The sequence below is a fragment of the Rhinolophus hipposideros genome, assembly GCF_964194185.1.
Source record: "Rhinolophus hipposideros genome assembly, chromosome: 1".
NCBI classification, from domain to species: domain Eukaryota; kingdom Metazoa; phylum Chordata; class Mammalia; order Chiroptera; family Rhinolophidae; genus Rhinolophus; species Rhinolophus hipposideros.
In genome coordinates, this window is record NC_138047.1 from 64,445,886 (window position 1) to 64,469,907 (window position 24,022).

Sequence of the window (24,022 nt, forward strand, 5' to 3'; positions counted from 1 at the left end):
TGGGAAGTTTGGATCTACCCTACTGGCCAGCAAGATTTAGCAGGTTGTGCTATTTGCAAATATATTCCTTTTAGGGAGGAACTATGTGTTTATTTTTTAAATGTCATCAATATTTCTTGCTTCCTTTTGTTTGTCAACCTATCCTTGTAGCTTGCACAGGAGAGTACTGTGTATATAGACAGGTTTTTCTGCTTGAGAAATTGTTTGGTCTGCTTTTTGGAAAATAATTACACAGTGTCAAATACAGATATTAACATTGGCCACATCTAGTCCTGTAGCAATGCAGGGTCAGGAGAGATTTGTTTGAGCTGAACTCATTGCATAAAAGACTATTTAGTTTTTTTTAACACTCGGAAAGAACTATAGTTGCAAAGTGAGTCAACATCCTGCAACATCCCACAATGGATCAGGCCCGAGACATTATACTTTCTGTCTTGTATGCGGTACTGTCTATAGTGTCTTCCTTCTTTCTAAATCTGCTCTTCCCAGACGGAGTTGGTCTAGAAGTTGTTTGTACTGAGTGGTTTTTGAGGGGGGTTAAGAATAGCAATACAAGTACATTATTATTATTTTCAGCCCTCTCTTCAAAAAAATGCCACACACTGTATGCATTTAATTTTATGAAGTAAAAATGGTAATTCCCGGTAGAACTACACTGTGGAGGATGGGAAACAGATGCTTTGGTCAGGGTCAGGGACGGATTATAAGACAATACGGAAACACAAAAGAACAGGAAAGCAGCTATAACACTCGGTCTTTAATAAGTTGACTGACCAGGTGGCATGTGCACACCTTGTTTCAACAATGTTTTGCTAACACAAGGTGGATCTGATTTCCTACCCACGAAAAGGAGTCAGGAAACATTTTAATATAACTGATATATCCTGTCCTTGTGTTTTGTTTTGACTCTATTCTTTGGTGGGGAGATTGGTATCATGGGGAGGTAGTCCTTCATTTAAATAGAAATAAAGCAGTCTTGAAGGAATGACTGAATAATAACCAAATTGTAAACTTCTAACTGTGCCCCTATAGCCAGCTCCCTCCTTTAACTGCCACCCCCCCCCACCTTTAGAACTAGTTGAACCTTAGCTTCTTTTTACAAGTTGCTTAAGATCTTAACCGTAAGACTCAATAAGTTTGCAACATGTTTTTGAATCAATAACGTATGACCTGTCACTCAACAACCTTAGGAAAACTATAGAGAACATCTTAACATAATGTCTTTGTTCTTCCTCATAGAAAAAAGGAGAAAAAAATCATGAGGAAATGATTTACAGGTTTGCTTTGCAGAAAAGAATGAGAACCAAGACCACCCTCAGACTCATATGACCATCTGATGGTGTCTCCAAGTCTGCATGTTGAGATATTATCAAGCAGCTGGAAACCACAGAAATTTAGCCTAACTTCCCCTCCCATTTCCCTTTTGTGGCTCAAAAATTCAGTCCAACAAGCAAGATAGATATGAGGCATTTCTAAGTCTCCCATTGTCTCAGTTGGCACCTTACCAATCTATAAACCTTTCTCTGCTCCAAACTCTGATGTTTTTGGATTTTGGCTTTGTGAAGTATTAGGCACATGAACCAGAGATTGATAACAAGATTGTGATTTTGTTTCAAACATGGGAAAATCTCTTTAAAGTTTTTGTAGAGTGGGAATGACATATGTCTTAGGATGAGTGCCCCAGAGGAGATCTTGAGAAAAGGATTTGAGTGTAGGTAGCTTATTGGGAAGTGATTCCAGGAAGCAGAGGCAGGAGAACAGGAAATTTAGACAGGGGAGGGAGCCAATAATAAGGGTGTGTACTGATGCAGGTAAATCAGTTCTGTCCCTCTGAGAAACTCTGGGAAACAACGTAGAACACGCTCAGAGTTATCCAACCTGAGGAGTGAGGAAGATGGGAAAGGGGGAGTGTTACCAACGAGCTTTCACCCTTCACCAGTTGAGGACTGCCCTCAGGGACAGTAACTCCCCAGTGCTTCCAGCTTTCCTTGAGCATACATGGAACGTATTCTGCGGCTCTAGAAAGACAGCTGCATTGCCTTTGGCTTGTATGAGAATCGGGGAGTTATGGGTTATGATAGTGTCTGCTGCAGAATGATAAGAACTTATTTACCTAAAGATTTTAAAAAGCAAATGGATATACTGATATAAATGAAGGAACAAGTAAATAGAAATTTTGTTACATTACATGGTTTCAACATACCTTCTTACTAAAAACTTACTAATTACAAAGGGCAAAAGAGTTACTTTATAGGGCAGAAGCCTGGCAAACGACCTGACTCAAGAGATCAAAATTAATATGACTTGTCATGAGACAAATCAAAACCTTATGTCACCTTATTGATGCACTGAGAACATACACCACTTCTATGATGTTGCTGCCAAAGAAGGATGACCTGACTCTTATCCTGAAGGAGCATCAGACAAACTCAACTTGTAGGACATTCTACAATATGTAACCTGCTCTGTAACTTTTAAAAGTGCCAAGGTCATGAAAGTAAAGACTGAAGAACTGCTCCAGATTGAATGTGTCTATAGAGATATGACAACTAAATGTAACATACGATTCTGTACTACATATTTTTCTATAAAGGCCATCACTGGGAAAATTAGAAAACTTGTGGAATCTGGGGGTTGGATGTCGATGTTAATTTCCTAATATGGATGGTATATTGTGGTACATTGTTAGTAAGATTAAAGTATTCAGGGGTGATGGGGCATTTTGGCCCCTCATTTTCAAATAGTTCAGGATAAAACAGTCTTTCCTGCACTATTGTTTCTGCAAGTTGAGATTGTTTCAAATTAAATAGATTTTTAGTAGTAAATGACTAAAGAATCAAGGCACAATTAGTTACAATTTATCCACTCCCTTTTCCTTTTAAAAAGTCCTCTTTTTAAATGGTGCATTGTCCCATACAGCATCATTGCATCTTTAGGTAAGAACTATTGAGCAAAATTGGGCAGAAGGTACCAGACCTCCAGCTGAATTCTAGTCTGACTGAGCAGAAGTTTCACTTTGAATAGCTACAGGAGAATTCCAGGTGTCACTATCCATGCTGAGAATGCACTCCCTTGCCAAGTGTCTGTGTATAACACGTGAGAAAGTTCCTGTCCAGCCTTAAAACAGGTTGGAAGAAGAGAAAGTTCCTGTCCAGCCTTAAAACAGGTTGGAAGAAGGGAAAGTAGAGATTGTGAGGGACACACTGGCAGGTTTCTGAATTTAAAGGTACAAGAATTTCTAACATCTTCTCTAAAAAATAGCAATTGTCTCTTTCTACTAAGGGCATTAGTATGTGAGGGGTTTCTTAATACACATATAGCTAACAATATGGAAGGAATTCCTTAATTTTCGGAATAGGAACAATAGTGATATCAGTGCCTGCATGATCCTTTTTTGCATAGCTATGTTAAGTGTGAGTCAGAGCAAGAAAGCAACAAGTAGTATATTGTATTCCACGAATATGATGATAAATATCCTTTAGTACTTAATAATTAATAAATAAATTAACATAAATAAATTAAATGTTAAAATACAAATTCATATCTGTGAATGAAAATCTGAGTAAATCCTTAAGATAACTTCTTGCCAATTAAGTAATTTTTTTTAGTATACTTAGAATGCTTTAAAATTAATTTCCCCTGCTGAATTGGTAAAGCCCTCTGTGAATGTGGCTTTTTACTCATTAAATAGGTATTTATGAATTATCATGTCTGTCAGCTACCACTATTCTAAACACATTATAAGCAGCTACACCACTATCTAATCGACCAGTTAAATGGAGAGTGAATCTGTAAAAGATTCCTCTACCTGTTCTGACAACACTGGCTACAATATCCCTACAACAACTTAATAATTAGGTATACGTTACTTTGTCTACTCAGCATCTCTTTATCTCTTTTCTAAGAATCATCCCTTACATGTCTCCCTCCATTCACATGAGTGCTGTCCCATTCCTGCACTACAACCCTTGGTCATAGCTGATTGGTTTATTGAGAGTCACATGACCCCAGCTGGGCTTAGCTGTCTCTTCATCAGCAACTTCAAGAGTATAAGTTAGACCTATAATATAAAATTCAACACTGTCACTGGCTACATTTTTTTTTAAATGTATATTGATACACAGAAAGTGAGATGCAGAGAAAAAGACAAATGAAGCTGACCTACAGAGATGGACAGAAAAAAGAGATGGAGAAAATTTTAACAAGTTTGAGTTTCTGGTTTTGGTTTGTTCCTGAAGTCCAGTTGGATTTCTCTCCTTCAGTTTCACTTACATTATCCTAATATCCTTCCAATGAATTTCTCATCTTCTGCTTAAGCTAGCTAGATCTGGTTCACTCACTTCCAACCAAAAAATACTAATTAGAATCTGATATACAAGCAGGTGCTGCAAAAGACAGACACGAACATGTGAAGCTTGATGAGTTCGCGTGAGAACTGAGAATTCGGCATCCCTCATGCTAGGAAGGGAAACTGTAGGCACCGCAGGCAGCTAAACCATGTCTTTCTATCTCTTGGGACTCAGACTGAGAGCCCACTGAAGCTGGAGCAATGAGGTCTGGTGGCAGCTTAGCAGGATACTCATGTGTTTTGAAACTAGGAAATGTAGTCTTTAGTAGTGGCTACAAAGAAAGCTCCCTTCAGGTGCCATTGGAAATCAGACGCAGGACATCAAGATAAGTGTCTTGTGCAAAGCCATTCCTTCTGCACTGAGCTATCAGAGGCTGTGAAGCTTGAGATGATCAGAGCCTTGCTGGATAGCAACTGCCAAATTCTCTGAGACCTACAAAAAAGTAAGTGCTTGTTGAAGAAAGGAGGGATTTTCTGGCATTTGAAATGGAGATACTTGGAAGAAGCTAGAAGAATCAGGAAGCACCAATCCTTCTTCAAAAAACCCTCTCCTGCAAATCCACTGCCAGTCAAAACACTCTGCTTCTCATTGACCAGCATGTGGGCGGAAATACAGCTGGAGGATGGGCACATCACTCCAAGAGAGATCAGCCCCATTTCACCACCACCCTTCCCGCCTGTCACAGAATCCTGAGGTGAATTCTATAAAGCTCAAAGCTAGAAGAAAAGACAGAGCCTGAGTATGAGAGCTTCAAAGAGTAAGGATGGTAAACCTTTCTGTCATTGGCATGTGTCCTGAAAACAAGATAAGCAAGCAGTAGCTGACTGCAGTTTTAAGGTAGATATATTGCAAAAAACCTCCAGCCTTGCATTTCTCAACGTCCAGGAACCAATAGGACATGGACTGTTATGGTAGAATGGCCCTCCCACAGAAAAATCCTTCTCTAGTCTCAGAAACGACCCTGAAAGACCAGACAAAGGAACTCATCCTAGCAGGTAGAATCTCAGGCAGCCAGATCCACTCAGCAAACAACTTGTTTTACTTTAGAACAGCTACAAGATATCTTTAGAGATGAGAACGTGGATAGAAAGAAGATAATATCTCACTCAGATATGAAGCTATTAGAATTGGGCACAGGTAGTCTAGTTCCCAAAACCCCACACCATGGCATTTACTGGCTCCATTTTGACCATCAAGATCAATCTAGAAGATGAATTCTGATTCCACCACTCATAAGATGTGTAACATTGGACAGCCTACTAAACTTCTCTGTGCCTCAGTTTCCTCTCCTTTAAACGGGAAGGATAATAATAGTGATAATCTCATGGAAGAGTTTTGAGGATTATTTGAGTAAATACACGTGAAGTCCTTAAAACAGTGCTTGGCTACTGTGTTATCACTGTCATTTAAATTGCAGTCAAATTTTAGTTTGTGCATCAAGGACAAAAAGTGCTGTTTCTGGACTGAAACCTCTGCATCCCTAATCAATTCTATTGTGTCTAAAGGATTTACATATTGAGTCTCCTCAAGGTTTTATGGCCAGCCTTCAAGAAAGTATTATAAATTAGATTTCTAAATGACCTCTAACCTTAGGTGAAGGACTGTTGTGAGGATTAAACTTTTGTCAGATGCCTTCCACCAAATCTCATTAACTCACACCACTGGAGGATGTCAGTTTTAATGAGGGAGAAGAATGAATATAGAATACTCTGTATTTAATTACAAAAGAAAATTTATTAAGACCCTATGTGTTATGTGTTACTCAAGTAAATACGACTTAGTTATTTTTCTCTTGGAATTCACAATTTAATGGAGAACATGAATTTATACAAGCTTACTACATGTGATAAGGGCTGTTAGTGGTTTGAGAGGAACATCAGTGGAAAAGGTGTATTTGAGTGGAACTTTGAGGGATGAGGACATTCCAAGGTGACAGTGTGAGCCAATGTGTGGAAATTTTGAAAATTCGTTAGACATTTGAGAGTGCTGTGGAGTCTCGTGTAGTAAGCCAGAGCATGGCAGAAACAGCAGAGATGCATCCAAAAAAGAAAGCTGGACATTAAATGACATTAACTTTCATAATTTTAAGAGAATATATGCTACCAACATTAATAAGAAAAAGTCCTTAGGAATTTCTTCAATGAATAGGTAAGAATATTTTCAATTAGCCCGATAATTTTAAGGGGATGACTATTTTTAGAATATTTGAAGTTAGTAGATTGACTTAAATATCTAAAATATTTATGATGAATTGTCATTTGTATTACAAATAGGCTTAGGTACTCTATCTTAACCCAGAAACTGTGCATTATCAAGATTAACCATCAAATGTTGTTCCAAATTATCCTAAGGCTTTCTCATTACATGTTCAATGCATGATCAGCATTTTACTCTTTTTCTTGATCTCACTAGAATATTAAAACTTATCACGGTATAGCCTGGAGCACCATTTCCAAGAATTTTATATAAAAAGTAGTGTGGTTAAATAAATTTGGGGGAAAATAGAATAAACAAAATTAATGGGCTCAATTGCAGGATTATTCAGGGCCTTGACTACGTATGCTAACATTTATTGTGAAACTCCGAAAGGGGATAAAATAAATATCAGTATTCAAAATTATGTGACAAATACGTATTGACTTATTGGACCACCTAGTAACATCTTAAAGGAGACCATCATTCTGTGGATTCCTGGATGGGTAAACTATTAGGAATCATCCAGGTTGTCATGTGATGCAGGTAAAAGAGCAGCAGTTAGCACACTGGAAGCCATGTGCATAGCTGAATGGTGACAATGATTTCTTTCATTGGAAACCCTCTTTTAAGAAGGCCCGCAGAACAATAATTAATTTTAGTATAGTTTGGATTCTTCCTCTAAACCATTATTTTTTCAATAAAATAAATACTACTTACAGGTGCTTATTTTTATAATAACCACCTCTTTTACTTCCAGGTGTTTCTGAGCTTGGCAATTATATGTTTCTCTTAGTCATGAAAGCTCATGACTACTAGGAAAACAGAAGATATTTTCTGTCTTCAGCCATGCACTTCCAAATTCAAGAGCTATACCTAATCTTATTTTCTTCTATGAGAAAAAAAAAAGTGTACAGCTTCAGGTGGTGAGGGGTGAAGGTGTTATGAAGAAGTTTCCAAAGCTGGTGGAATGTTACCTTTGAAAAACTTTTAAAAACACTGAGTTCAGAGCTTCAGAAAAGACTTCCTAAATCAAAAGTACAGCAAGGGGCTTGAAATGTTTACTTTAAAAAGCTTCCCAAGTGACTACGGTGCAATTGGCTGGTAGATTGGCAGGTTGTAGTGCTCAGCAGAGATTTGTTAAAGCTTGACACTTTGTCCCAGGATCTCATTGAAATTCAGGTTTATGTGGCATTTACATCAAATACAACAAATGCTTCTAATGGTCATTGGCATAGAGGAAGCATTTAAAGAGTGCCAACTAGTGTTATTGTAGTAAAGACTCACTGAGACTTTTAAAGTCATTCAATAATTTATTGAATGTTTACTATGTGCCTGGGTCACTGTGGATAAAATGAGGGTACAGATTTGTTCTTACTGCTCATTGAGCTGACATCTTAAGGGGGAAAGCAGAGGGTAATAAATAACCACAAAATAAACAAACAGTTCAATTATGATTATTGTTATGAAGGAGAGATATCTAGCACTTTGAGACCATGAATGGGAGATGTAACTGGTTGGCAGGGTTAGAGATAAGGAACTAAGATCTGAGGTATTAGCAGAAATTGGTGAGTGAAAATGTAAAGAACAGCATTCCAGGCTGAAAGAGCAGATATGCAAAGGCCCTGAGGCAGTAGGGAACGGTTTAAAGGAGGGAAAGGGGACCAGTGTGCCTGAGCTGCAAAAAATGAGAGGAGCATAGTTTAAGATGAGGTTGTATAAAAACACATCAGCCAGCTCACATCAAACTTTGTCACTAATTATTGGCACAATGGAACCTGTGTGAGGTGTTGGAGGTAAGTTTTGGGAGACAATATGATCAGTTTCATTTTGAAAATCATTAAGGTGCAGTGGAGAGAATGACAAAAGGGGCACTGAGTGAATGCAGTAGACTTCTGTAGAGGGAGAGATGACAGTAGCATGGGCTCAAGTGTTCACAGCTGCAATGGAGAGAAGTGATAGATTGGAGGTGGGTGGTAATGTCAAGGACCAGGGCACTGGCTAATACTGTGGTTAGAAAGGGTTCCACTCACTGAGACAGGGCACACTGAAAAGAGCTTGAGGGAAGATTGTGAAACAATTTTTTTTTTTATAGTTTTATTTTATTTTATTTTTACATCCCTCACACCGTGAACCCCCCTCCCCCCATCCACCACCATCCCGACCTCACACCGAGCCATCACATTATACACATAAAATTATAGTTGGCATTCATTAATGTCCAGTCTCTGGTGTACAATTTTGAATATATTGAATATTAGCTGCCTTTGAGACATGCAACTGAAAATGTCCAGTGGTCCATTTGGGCATATGGGTTCACGGTGCAGGAAAGAATTATGTAAATATGAGGCAATCAGGGATCCATTGCTCTGAGGGAAAGATCGTAACAGAACATTTTGTGGCCTGACAATACCTTTTGGAATGCAGAGTTAGTCCCTGGGAAAACGATGGACCCAGCTGGCCTAAATGCATGATACTTTCGTCCTTTACAATTTCTCTGCCTTTGTCTATACCAGAATTACTTTTTTTTCTTGTTAGGGTTTTGGCTTTTGAAAACCAAAGCAAAGCCAAACTTTTTTTCTATCTCACATGTTCCTTTCTCCAAGGGAACAAATTCAGAACTTAGCTCCTCAAACAGAACTGAAAGATGGAAAATATGAAAGAGACGAGGAATATATTTTTTAAATCTTCATGACACACGTGAGTGAAAGTTCCCTTTTACCTCTTCTAGATGGTTTTATAATCAGATTAAATTGTATTGGTTATAATGAAAAATGTTACATAATTTATCATATATCCAAAAACAAATTGCATTTACATATTCTTACAACTCCTCCATTATTTGCATAAATCTTGCTATGGGCTGAATTATGTTCCCTTAAAATTCGTAGGCTGAAGCCCTAATCCTGATGTGATGGTATTCAGAGATACAGGTATGGGGAGGTAATTAGTTTAGATGAGGTCATGGAGGTAGGGCCCTCACAATGGATTAGTGCCCTTATAAGAAGAAACGCTGGAGAGCTTACTTCCTTTCTCTTTCGCTCCACTTGCATGCACTGAGGAAAGGCCATGTGAGGTCACAAGGAGGTGGCCATCTTCAACCCAAGAGGAGAGCTCTCACTAGACACTGATGCTGGCACCTGGAGCATGGACTTCTAGTTTCCATAACTCTAGAAATAAATTCCCGTTGTGTAAGCCACCCAGTCTACAGTAGTTTTTTATGGCAGCCTGAGCTGACTAAAACAAATCTCAAATAATATGAACTTCCCATTGTATTCAATTTAATTAGAATCCTGAGAGGCAAAACAACTGAAACTACAAAATTCCCTAAAATTAATGACATTAAAATCATTCTGTTTCCTTGCCCAGCAAAGCCCACAGGACTCTGTTCCAGTAATACTTTATAACACATTGTTTTTCATTTTCCAAGAGCTATTTATTGGTTTTCAGTGTTAATGTGGGAGGTAGGATTTGAATGTAATACAGCAGAATTAAAAGCATTACCACATGCTTGTTACGTTGTTGAAAGAAGAATAGATATTCTAGGGAAAAAATGCTAGATTGGATTTTCGTAATGCCAAGAAAGATTTAAGACAGATTAATGAAAACAAGTAAGATCATTTAGAAAAGGAAAGATTTATCCCTTACGCTACCTAACCTAATGAAAAATAAATTTGTTTAAGTATATAAGAGAAAAACAAATCAAGTTTTAAGATCATCAGAGTTTAGTTAGAACACATTAATATTTTCAGTTTAGGGGGTATCCCTTGTGAAGTTACACATCAGAAGTTAAGATATGATTGGCTGTTAACAATGTGAAACTAAGTTAAAAGTGTTTTAGTTAGTCATAGGGGTACATAATGAAGACGTCTGCAGGAAAAAAGGAAAGAGAATAATACAAGCATTTGATTATAGCCTAATTTCTTTGTAATCCTTTAACTTAACTAGTTTTGCTAACATACCACAATGTTTCCTATTCAATGCTCTGATGCTAAACTTAGGTGGAAAACTCTGGCTTTCAATGTCATCATGTGCTAGTGAAATGAAAACATATTTGCTTTATTAAAAGAGGGCACACAAGGTATGGAAGATGTTTTGTATTATTATCTATAATATTCTTCTTTCCAAAATAAACAAACTTTAATAGAAAGTAGATGGGAATTGATATTCTAGTATTCCATAAATTCTTTCCTAGAAATAGTAAAAGATACTAAGTAACATATCCTTTGCTACTTGCTTTTGTGAAAGAACTTAATACAGGTAGACATAAATTTACAAAATTCCATAATAGTTAATTGAACAAAAGAAAATACTCAGATTCTTAACTAGTTTAGAATTTGCCTCTTTGCATTTTTAGTACATTTACATTACTTCCATCCATCAAATGTCTTTGACTGATTTTTCTAAAATTTCTTCCTAATATCCAAATATCTTTTGACATAAGTCTACTGACCATACCTATAGGTCAATATAATATCATTGCTCTAATCTATATCAGGAAGTGACATAATGCCTTAAAATTAAATAAACTCTAGCTAAAATAAATCAGTGTCCAACCATGGAAAAGAGAATATATTTAATATTGGCTAAGATCATAGACATGTTTAGCTCTTGATTTTCAGGTTTATTATCTTTTCCTTTTATTTGGTCAAGTCAAATATGTGTGTGTGTGTGTGTGTGTGTGTGTGTGTGTATATATATATGTGTGTATATATATGTATGTATATATATATACACACAATAAGAAAAAAACATGTTTTGATTTTTTTAAAGTCAGAAATAAGTTCCCATGAAGATAAAGATAACTTATTAACTTTGTGGTACTCCATGGAAAAGAAACTGTGGGCTACTCAAACCCTGTCTTGAATCTCTGGCCAGCCACAAAGTCAATCTTGGCAAATAGATGGAACATACATTTCCAAGTTGGCCAAATAAAGACAGCTAGTGCCTGGAGTTTAAAGACCACTGTGGGAGTATTTCCAAAGCAGAAAAACCAAAACGAATCTAACCTGAGCTTGATGATAGTGGCTGTCAGATTCAAAGGGGCAAATTGGCATACTCCTTTCTTCAGTGCACTTACCACAACTTTCAACTATTTTATTTAGGTTCTATCAATTTTTAAAATTTCTATAACTGGAATGTAATCTCCACAAAACAGTATCTGTCTAGCTCAGTGTTTTATTTCCAGTATTAGCAGAGAAACTGCCATGTGACAAATAAGCCTATTAACTCTATGCTCTGCTTTTATCCTCACCTGATTAGACAGCCATTTTATATAGTTTCTAGAAAGTTAAAGTACAAAGAATTTCAAATTTGAATGTATTGACATGAAATCAGCATTTCCGCCTTCTAAGAAAGAAAGAAAGAAAGAAAGAACAAAAAGAAACAAGGTGAAGAAAAATCAATGTCACAAGGGAGGAAATTGGGGGGAGATAACAAAGTGAGAACTAATTGATGATAGAATCCAGTTACTATAAAAATCAGGAGAAACTGCATATATTACTTTTGCAAAATTGTTATGGACACATAGTACAAGAGCAATATCCCTTGTTTGCAAGGATGTAGGAGTGAGCAACAGATGGAAGCTGGAGACTCCATCTAACCTTACTTGATTTGAGAAGCAGATCAAGTATGGCTGAATGAAATGTCACAGAGAGAAGCCATGTTTCCAGGAACCAATGTTTCTCTATGGAGGCAGGGAAGAACATAACATATGAATTGTGAAGGAAAAAGTACTATTTTAACTTTTGGGGAAATAGTAATGGCTACATAAACTCTCTCATAAATCCCTAGATTATAAGAAAGATCCCAAATAGCATGGAATAAGGCATTTGCTTCTACCTCTCTCATAAACTTTCTTCAAAGTGTTGGTTCAGAAAACTAACAAACAAACAAACAAAAACTTTTAATAATGAATAGTTCAAAAGGTTCAATAAAGAATCTATACAGAGAATCTACAAAATGGAAATGGAACGAAAATAATAGATGAAGAACACTCATCAGAATACAGTTCCCATGTAATAGATAAATATTGTGAACAAATATTTTATAATCAATTTAAACATATGTAATGAGGTAATTGCCTTTATGGAGATACAAAACATACATATAAAAATCCATGGAAGAGAAGGAGAGATTATGGACATGAAACATTAGCTGGCAAAGCTTAGAAAAAAAGCAAAAGTAAAAATAAAATCATCACACACAAAAATGCAAAATTGAAAGGACCTTAAAAGAGAAGAGATACTGTAGACAACACAATAAATGGCATAGAAGATAAAAATGAGAAAAGAGGCAAATTTAACCAAGCAAAACCAAAAAAAAGCTTAAAAGGATTATAGAGACCACAATAGATCTAGAAAATAGGCAACAGAGTATCTAGATACACATAATCATGAGTATCAAAGATGAAAACTAAGTATGGAACAGAAAAAATATTTAAGGAAACATTTTTAATGTCGAAAGAAGCTTGATCTAAATATTGCAAAGATACATCATGAGTTATAAAAAAGTTATTAAAAAATGGTCAAACCTGAAGAATATTGTTTACTGGACTTTAAAAATAAACTTTTTGGCATCCAAGCAAAAAAAGATCCATGAACTTATAAAGAAAAAGAAAATCAGGATGATGTCAGACTTCTTGACAACAAAATTACATGTCAGAAGATAATGTAACAATAACTACAAAATTATTAAAAAAAATAAAATATGATCCAAAGATTTCATACATAGCCAAACTGTATTTCAAATATATATATATAAAAAAAGAGATAAGCTGTTTTGAAAATACAAAAATGTAGGAAGGAGTTTCTTCAAGAAAGAGTTTCTTAAGGTCTTCTTGAAGAATCCATACACCACATACTATGGCTAACCTAAAGATAACTGGGAACACAAAAGCAAAAAAGTGGTCAATATTCTAAAAATACCTTCATGCTGTAGACAGGAGAGAACATTCATCTGGGGGACAAAACACTGCCTTCACATTCTTGCAACTATCATTAAATCTCTCCAAGTGATTCTATTCAAATCAGCGCTGGTCCTTGGCTTTGGGTTCCTAAAATGGGACAATGTGAATATGAAACAGTTGGCAGCCAACCGCTGAGAACTTGTCTTCAATAGGAAAGAATGGGACCAAACTACAGAGGGAAGCGGAGCCAAAATATGGATAACGTATTATCAGCAGAGAGCCCTAATAAGTGTTTGAAGTCCTGGTTTCATTTTCAGTCACTTATTTCCATGTGCCGATCACTGTTCTAGAGAGACGAGAGATACAATAGTGAACAAAATGACCGTGCCCCTGTTCTCATGGAGCTCATACTCCATTGAAGGGATGAGACAGGAACCAACATGTATATACATATGTGTATGTGTGGGGGTGTGTGCAAATACCTAGGCATGCATTAAAATGTCAGGTGGTGGTAAGTACCATGAAGAAAACAAAATGTGTGTGTGGTGGGTAAGGGGGTTGTTAAAGAATGACTGAGATAGCGGCATGCTCTTTTATGGATGATCAGAAGTTTTTCTGATAGAGTGAACAGACACCTGAAGGAAATGATAGCTAAGCCACAAATATGTTGAAGGAAACACGCTGAAAGCAAGAGAACAGTAACAATGAGTCTAAAGCAGAAGCATGTTTGACATTTTCAAGGACAGCAAGACGGTGGTGTGACTGTGTAAGTGAGTGTGCAGAGAGCGAGAGAAGAGGATGGAGAGCAGGTGGAGAGCCAAATAACTGAACACGTGGTAGGTCCTTGTAAAAAAAACTAAATTGCTCTCTAAGAAAGGCAGAAAGCCATTTGGGGGCTTTTTAGGCAGAGGACTGACATGTTGTGGCAATTTTTCCAATCTATATACATAGAGTATAAATCTATCTATTATAAATTATAAAAGGCATTCAGTGAAAAGTTTTCTTCCCACTCCTAAACCTGCTTTGCCTGCTCTCACAAGAAACCACTGTTAATGGTTTCTTACGAATTGTGCCAGAGCTTCTTTATGCACATGCAAGTATATACAAAACTTTGTTATTTTTGTCTTTCCTTTTTACACAAATGGACAAATGGGAGTACCTAATCAAGACTATTCTGTCCCATGTCTTTCTTTATTGAAAAGAATATATCTTGTTATATATAAAATAACTTGAAAGTCTACATGTCAGCAGAGAATTAAAGGCGAATTCTCAAGGAATGGATGGATCTAACATACTTAACTAGTATCCTATTGATGGGCATTTGCAAACAGTGCTTCAGTGACTAAACTTGTATGCATGTCATTCCAAATGTGTGAAGTATTTCTGTAAGATAAACTCGCAGAAGTGAAATTGCTTAGTCAAAGGGCGTGTTCATTTGTGATTTTGTAGGTTCTGCCGAATTGCCCTTCATAGAAGTTGTAATAATTTGATTTCCACCAACAACAGATGAGGTTGACTACGATCTCACAGCCTGCCCCATCTCAAGATGCTGTTTGAATGGTAACAGCTTTTATTCTGTGCCAGGAGCTGCTGTAAGCATGTTACTCAAATTTACACATTTAGTCCTTAAAATAATCCCCAATATGAGGTAGGCATAATCATAATTCCCATTTTATAAATAAGGAAACCAAGGGACAGAAGTCAAAACAATGTGTTCAAATTCTCCATTAGTACGAGGACTCAGACCCACGTCATGGCTTCAGACACAGCCTCCACACCAGTACTCCATAGAGACTCTTGAATCAAATGTCATACTTTTGCCAATACGAGAGGTGAAAATTGCACGTTTGTTTTTCATTTCTCTTATAAATCTGTTTATATGCTTGAGAGTCAAATTATAATTTACTTCTCTCTGAACTTCTCATTCATATTATTTAGCAATGTTGTGATGTGATTGTTTCTCTTCCTAATTGGTAGAAGCTCTTTATAATGGAGATATCAACTCTGTCTGTAATCTGAGTGACATCAGTGTCAAATCGTCCCACAATTCGTCCCTTACTTTCAATTTACTCAGTGTACTTTTTCCCCATATACATAAGCATTTGATTTATATGTCATCAGTATGGGGACATATCGAGATAGTATGGGGACGACTGCACACTTAGGTACTATTGGGAAATGATCCACTAGAGCAGGAAATTTTTAAATTAGGAGACAGATGAGGATGTCTGGAATGGCACCTTGTATAGGTAATAGCAGGCGGATCTTAGTGTATATTAGACAGATCACAGAAAGGTCATCTATAGTGATGTATGGATCAGAAGAGTACATGGGCACACATGCTAGTATGTGGGTGGGAGTGGGGTGCTAGGAGTCTGTGCCAATTTTCTTCTAAGTGCTTTATTTTTTCTTAGTTATCAATGCAGGTCATCAGCTGAGAGTGTGGATCAAGGAGAGAAAGGTATGATATACATAGAGAGAGAAAGAGACGGGTGAGACAGGGAGGGAGCGAAGGAAGGAAAAAGAGAGAGAGGGAGAGAGAGAGAGAGAATGACTAGAGAAACATAGTATGATTGGGAGGCAGAATTGGCAGACCCCTCGAAATTCATGGTTACGATAATAGAACAAGACCAATAATGTGGTCTTTCTTCGGCCATATTTAGTTGAATGGATCCAGGGGCAGAGTAGGCAGAAAGGTGAATTTAATCAGAGTTGGGGTTTCACATAGTTAGGTGAAAGGGGGCAAGTATATACAATAAGTTGATTAAAACGATGGACTATAGGATTTAAGCTGTGTAAGGAATTACGGTGTAAAGGCAGATTTAAGTGACTGTTGGAATTGGGGTATTCAAGAAAATGTGCTGAAAATCTAAGGGTTGATGGTCAAAGAATGAGATACATGAAATAGGACTTATAAAAGAACCACAGTTATCAATAATGGATAATAACAAGGTCTGTGTAATGACTATGGGAGTGAATAAGGTAAGATATAGGACAAAAATCTTTGGATAATTATTCTCCAAGCCTCATGAAGAAAGGAAAGGCAGATCAAACAGGACAGATGACAGCATATCAAATATATCAACAAAAAGTTGGCATACAGAAAGAAAGCAAATGGATCAGAGGGGGAAAATGGAATATAGAACAATTAGCACAAAAAGATCACAGAAAGTTTATTTTATATATATATATATATATATATATATATATATATATAGATATAAAATGAGAAAAAAAGTATGAGATTTACAAGAGGCATACTTTAAACATAGGGATATCAAATGTTGGAAATAAATGTTGAAAAATATATACAATGCCTACCTAGTCCAGAAAGAAAGTTGGTAAAGCAGTACTAATATCAGACAAAATAGACATTAAGCTGAAAACCATTACCAGTGACAGAGTAGGACATTTTATAATAATAAGATCAGCCTATCAGAAAGAAGCAACACTTCTAAATTTGTATGGACCTAGTAAATTAACCTGAAATAACACAAGTTTTACAACGACAGAACTTATACATTGATTTATAGTTTTAGAAGATTTTAACATAATTCTCTCAGTAACTGATACAAGAAATGAACAAAAAAATGAGGATTTAGAATGTTTGAATATGCTTAACAAAATCGATCTAATTTATATATACACACACACACACATAAGTGTGTATATGTATTTGCACCCAACAACTCTAGAAGAGATGGTCATATCAAATGCACAATGATCATTTACCAAAAACAAAACAAACAAACAAACAAATGTGGGGCATAAAGTAACTCTCAACAAATTTCAAAGGATTGAAATCAGAGTATAATTTCTGATAGTGGTAGAAATTAACTTGAAATAAAAACAAAAAAGAAAAATTAAAAATATTCATGTCTGAAAATTAAGCAATGTACTTCTAAATAATTCATCAAAGAAAAAATCATAATAAAAATAATAAAATACAAACTGCAAAATAATAAAAATACTATTTATTAGAACTTACGAGCTATAACTAAAGCTGTGCTTAGAGAGAAATTTATAGTCTCAATTACATATGGTAGAAAAGAAGAAAGGCTGAAAATTAATGATCTAATTATCCATCTCAAGAAGGTGGAAAAAAAACATAAAATTTAAGCTAAATTAAGTAGAAGGAAGAAAATAATAAAGATAAGAGTAGAAAATAAAGGTAAGAAAATAAAAAGCACACATAAGATTTAAATGATGAATAACAAAAAGGTGTTCTTTATATTAAATTCAAGACTGAGTTGTTGCTCTAGAAGAGTCTCTTAAACTTTATAAATAACTAGAATGCCAAATATGCTGATTCTTTAATTCAAAGCATAGTAACACAGGTTTACTTATCTTTATAATTTCCATATTTAATATTAAAATTTTCGAAGTTTAAAATATACATACTCCCTAAAAATGAACAATTACACCACTGTAAATAATTTTGAGTGTTTTTTTTCCTATGAAAATATTACTAAGTTTTTTTCCTCAGCATTCTCGTTTGTTGTCTGTGTGTTTTTTAAGTACCAGAGAAATCAGTTAGGATACTATTAGATCCTTGTTTGAGACACTTTTAGGATATGGTAAACCCTTTCATAGTTGCTATATCAATGACTCCAAACATAAAAGAAAAGCTGAATGCAATACCTATTCCCTCATAGTTAAATCATTCATTCCCAATTTTGAAGTAAAGTTAGTCTGAAACCCTCATTCAGCGGCTACATACTTAATTGAAGTTTGTATTTCATTGACTCTTAAGATATGTAAATGTCTTTCTATCCACTGGCTAAAAATCATTAATAGAATTCTGAATTCTTTCCTTTATTCCTGACTTGCTGAAGCACACAACTCCTAATATTTTTATTTTTATTTATTTATTTTTTTTAGGGGAACAGGACTTTATTGGAGAACAGTGTGTACTTCCAGGACTTTTTTCCAAGTCAAGTTGTTGTCCTTTCAATCTTAGCTGTGGAGGCTGCCGTTCAGCTTCAAGTTGTTGTCCTTTTAGTCTTAGTTGTGGAGGCTGCAGTTCAGCTCCAGGTCTAGTTGCCATTGCTAATTGCAGGGGGCGCAGCCCACCATCCCTTGCAGGAGTCGAACTGGCAACCTTGTGGTTGAGAGGACGCGCTCCAACCAACTGAGCCATCCGGGAGCTCAGCGGCAGCTCAGCTCAAGGTGCCGGGTTCAATCTTAGTTGCAGGGGGCGCTGCTCACCATCCCTTGCGGGACTCGAGGAATTGAACTGGCAACCTTGTGGTTGAGAGCCCACTGGCCCATGTGGGAATCCAACCGGCAGGCTTCGGAGTTAGGAGCCACCAAGCTGGCCCACAACTCCTAATATTAAAATGTCTGATTGGATTGTACAAATCTCAAGGCTGTGTGTAAATCTATTCACAGCATATGGCTACTAATAATTTGTTTAATGGGAGAAATTGGAATGCATTGTGCACCAATGGTGGATTACATAACTGTATTTTATTCTCTTTGTAACATGCCATATTTCCAGCATGTCACAACCCTTACGTTTTTAGTTCTTACTCCTCCAGGACAGAGAAGACGAAAAAGAATGAAACCATTGGGTGGTCACTTGAGCACTGACCTCAGAACTAGTCCCAGAAATTGGGTGTCCACACCATGAAAAAATAAACACATCCCATCTTTGTTGACACTAATTGTGTCCTTCACTTGTGTCTTCTCAGAAGAAAAGCCAAGAATGAAATTGCCATGAAGGACAAGCTCCTTCTCATCACTGGGGGTGGCCTCTTTAGTACAGGGTTGAAGTCCAATTCTAGCCTGGTGTGGGATAAGTGCACATGGCTGAGGCCTGTGCTATTCCTAGTGTGTGGAAAAGGAAAGTGAGATAATCTCCTGGGACCTCTAGTATCCACGACTCAGCAGCAAGTCTGTTTGCAAAAGTTAAGAGAAAGTAGAATATGCAAAAAGTAGGCAAGAGGAGACTCAATGACATTATTCATAATATTTTGTCATGACACATAATTATCTATGATAAGTTATCACAACACAGTTTTATATACTACCAGATTTATAAATTATTGACTTTTTGAACACTTGCTCAGACTTGGACTATTGATTAGTAAAATGTGGTATTCGTCAGGCAGCAGCAAAGTCTGAGTTGGAAGGCCCATTTGACTCTCACACATTCTCCTACATCAGCTCTGTTAGTAACAAAGTGGGTATTTAGACTTCCATGTACCCATGGAAGTACCCATGTACTTCCATGAAACCAGGGCTGGTTTCATGGGTTTGCGACCTGAGCAGTCCCATAGGGCTCCACACTTTGAAGGTCCCTGGGCTTACTTACAGGTCCTTGGACTTAGTTCAATGCTCAGCTGTCCGTTTTATTGGGACATAATGGGACATAATTCTCACATTTTCGTTTTGTACCTGGCTCTGAAAATTATGAAGGCTGTCTTGCATATGCCATCCATTAGCTTTTATTTCTTAATTTGTTCTACTTTGGGAAGAAAGAGGGATGTTATTTGTTGAATAGGTCCTCAAAATCTCAATGCATTAAATCATATAAAGAAGGAGATTTTTTAAATAATAAAAGTCACAATTTATGGAATTGCATTATACCATGCAATAAAGAAGCTAAATATATTAAACTATTAGCAAAACAAGGAAAACAAGGTAAAAGATGTGATTATAGTTAAAAGCTTTAATAACTACTCTAGAATAGGATGATTACTTATAAAGAAAAACATTTTAAAAGGACGTAGAGAAGTTGAGTATCCCTTCAGTAGAGATTTACATTTTTCTATACATCTATGGAACATTTACAAAAATCAATTGTGCACTTGGTCACAAAGAAAATTTTAAAAATTTAAAAAATATATGATGATTTTATAACTTACATTTGATTAGCACAATCCAATAAAATTAGAAGTAAATAAGGAAACAGTCTCCCACCAAAACTTGAAGTGAATTAAAGAATTTAATGGGAAAAAAATAATACAAATCTCCTGGATGATCCAGGAGACTTAGTATCAATTAACAGATGATGGAGTGCTTATTTACTAAGAACTGAAAAAGAAAAAGAAGAAAAAAACACAAACTTTTTTTTAAAAGATAAATGAACCAACAATGGATTTGGAGAAAATAATCACAGCCTCTATTAAGACAAAGTGTTGGTAGCTATAATAAAAATAGCCCAGTAAAAGATGTGCAATAGAAAAACAAGGGCAGGAAATATGTATATTAATCATGAACCCAATAATGAACCCAATAATGAATCCAAGCATCCCACAAATATGGAAAAATGCTCAAATGTACTAGTAGTTACTGAAATACAGATGAAAGTAATAAAAAGTGTTATTCCACACCTACAAAAATATAATAAAAAGAGTTCTCTCAGAACTTCTGGTAAAAATGTACATTGCCACTACTGCTTTACTGAAAAGCAATCTGAAAGCATATGTTGAAAATTTTAAAATAATGTATATTCTTTGATTCAATACCACTCCAGGGAATCCATTTCATATAAATCAAGCCAGTAGCACATAGTGTGTAGAAGGAGGTCTATTGTAGCTTCCTTAATATTGGGCAGATAATAAATAAATAAATAAATAAATAAATAAATAAATAGATAAATAAATAAATGGAAACATAGTGAATGACCACCAATTGTGGTATTTATTATTCCACATTCACACCATGTGATATTTATTAGTAAAATAAATCAGACCTAAACAATTGACTTGTGGTGATATCCACGAGGTATTTGTTGAGTAAAACCTATAAGATGGATGGTTATACAGGCATTCATTTTGTAACATTTTGTAAAAGAAAAATAAGAAAAAATTGTATGCATTCTATAGTAGATAAATGTCTGTATGATTCTATGACCATAGTGAAGAAATGGAAGGATACATACTAAGTTGTTATGAATGAGAGAATATGTGTGGGAGAGGAGGAAGCAGGTTATGAGTGTGGGGAAAATGAGAAACGAAAATGCAAAAACAAAAAACCCGGTACTTAAAATAACCAGCATTTATAATACAATCTTCACTGTGCATTAATGTAAAATGATTAGCGTTTGTAATAAACAAAAAACTGTTAATAATAGACCAGAGACTACTGCCCACATGTAGGTCTTCCAAGAGAAATTCCAACTCTAGCAGAACATCACAGTAAGTCTACCTGAGAACACTCCCAATTTTTGTCTCATTTCCTTTTTTTGAGTTTTTAGTTCAAACATAAGCTGGTTTGAATTTCCACATGGGTAGGAAATGGGAGTACCTCCAGGAAAGTGGAAATAGTATGAGTGCAAAACAAGCATGAAATGTTTAATAGTATAGAGTTTCCTTTTTGGAATAATGAAAATGTTTGGAACTACAGAGAGGTAGGTGATGGTTGCACAATATTGTGAATGTACTAAATACCACTGAATTGTACACTTTAAATGGTTAATTTTATGTAAGGTAAATATTACCTCAATAAAAAAGGCATGAAGAATGGTTATGGACAAATATATTCTGGGGTGCTATTTCTGAACTTAACTCAAGAGTCACAGCCACTTGGACGCTATGCCAAACATATACAGACAGCTGTGAGATCATCTGTTTTAATTATATTCCTAGTTTACCTTTGAAATCTACTTCTTGAATCTTTCAATTATATTAGCTCACTTTCATTGGCACAAACTGTAGTCAAGTGATTAAAAGACATATAAGCATCTCTTCAATATTAATGTATTCAGCAGATAGGTCCTCAGTATTCCAGGATACTGTGTCCTTCTGCAATATAAACTCCTCATTCATTTTTTGCTGAAAAGCTATGCTTTAGCACAATTGCCCTGAACGCAGGAGCAGCTTTCCTGGCACTTGGTTTTCTAGTTCAAGACATATCCTGACACTCCTAGTGATCAGATATTTAGAAAGACCAATGGGAATAAGTACAGACTTCAGAGGGTGTGTGTGTGTGTGTGTGTGTGTGTGTGTGTGTGTGTGTGTGTGTGAGAGAGAGAGAGAGAGAGAGAGAGAGAGAGAGAGAGAGCGCTTTACCAGGGAATCAACTTAGCCCAGCAACTGTAGAAATGTGTGCTCAGAATTGACATTTTCCATCTATATAGACTCCTCAGCTATCATATGTCAGTCCAGAGTCCATACTTTTGAGTCCATACTTTAGTAACAAACTCTTTTTACCCACTAAATTAAAATTCAATGTCCTTAGCTCACCATTCTTAAACCAATAGCCAGAAAAAAGGACAATTGCCTCTCAGAATAGTACCTTCAGCGTTACTCACCTCCAAGCCAACTGGATATTGTTCCCTCCCACCACTGCATTAACTTAAAATAAATCCATCCACTCCTACACAAGCACTACAATTGCCATCATGATACTTCCTGACTCCTACTCTACCCCATTGTCTCAAACACAGATAATTTCCCTGGAATTTTTTTTTTTTTTTACACATCAATTATCTACAGTAACTCAGCAAGAAAATAAATCTAGCTTATGTAGAGGCTAATTATAAGGGAAACCTAATGAAAATGAAAAACTAAATGCCATTTATTGATTCAATATCTCCAATGTGGGTCCCTGGACTTTCTTCTTCTTCCTAATAATTTTGTCCCTTTGTGCTTCCAAATACAGTTTTGATTCCACTAGTTAAACCCTTTCTTTCCATATTTGTAATTCCCTTGCTTCCATTGGCTTTCACCACATACATCTTACATCCTGCCAGGCGTAGATCTAATTTTACTGTCTGGCTTCTCCATTCTTAATATATGTTTTGAGTGCTTCAGGAAAAGGTAACACAAAAGCATAGATTGGTGTCATTACAACTCATAAGTCTATGTTAGGTGCACGTCTAGTGTTGGATTTGGAGTTGGATATGGGGAAAACAAGCTACATCAAAGCTGAGAATAAGAAAGAGCAAAAACCAAGAATCTTGTGGAGCCAGCTGGTTTGCAGCAAGGAGACAGAACAGATAGGAGAGGAAAAATCACTTTTTATGGAAAGAGAGACACAGTCTGAGTCAGAAACAGGGAAGCTGCCCCTGACATACCAGTTTTACTATGTTGCTCCCCTTTTTTTTTGAGGTAGCTGGACAGGTCTTTTGTTCCTCGAAAACAAATGATGTTTCACAAAATAACAAAATATGAACTTACCCTTCCAGAAACTTGGGTTTCTACACCTGCCAGACAGACAAAGCCCAAATTCACCCTGCTGGACAATATGGTTTCCATTTGTCAGCACTTTCTGAACTACCTTATGTATTTGCGTTGTGATATAATTTTTGAAATGTGTCAATTTAATATTTTATCTCTAGATTGAAAGTCCCAGATGGCATCCTTTATTTCTTTTTATGTCCTTCAACCTCAGCCCAGAACTCTGTGACCATTCATAGTAGATGATCTCTAGATACTTGTAGAATGAATAAAGAGATGAATGACACATTCTTTATTAGTCTTCAGAAAGATGATCATGGCAAGAAGCTCCAGAGTCCTTGGACTCTCAGAAAGGATAAGAAATGAGAGAGGGGGGAAGCCCAAATGAAGGAAATACTGTTATTTCTGCCAAGATTCAAAGGAGGACCAGGAGAATGGGCCAACAG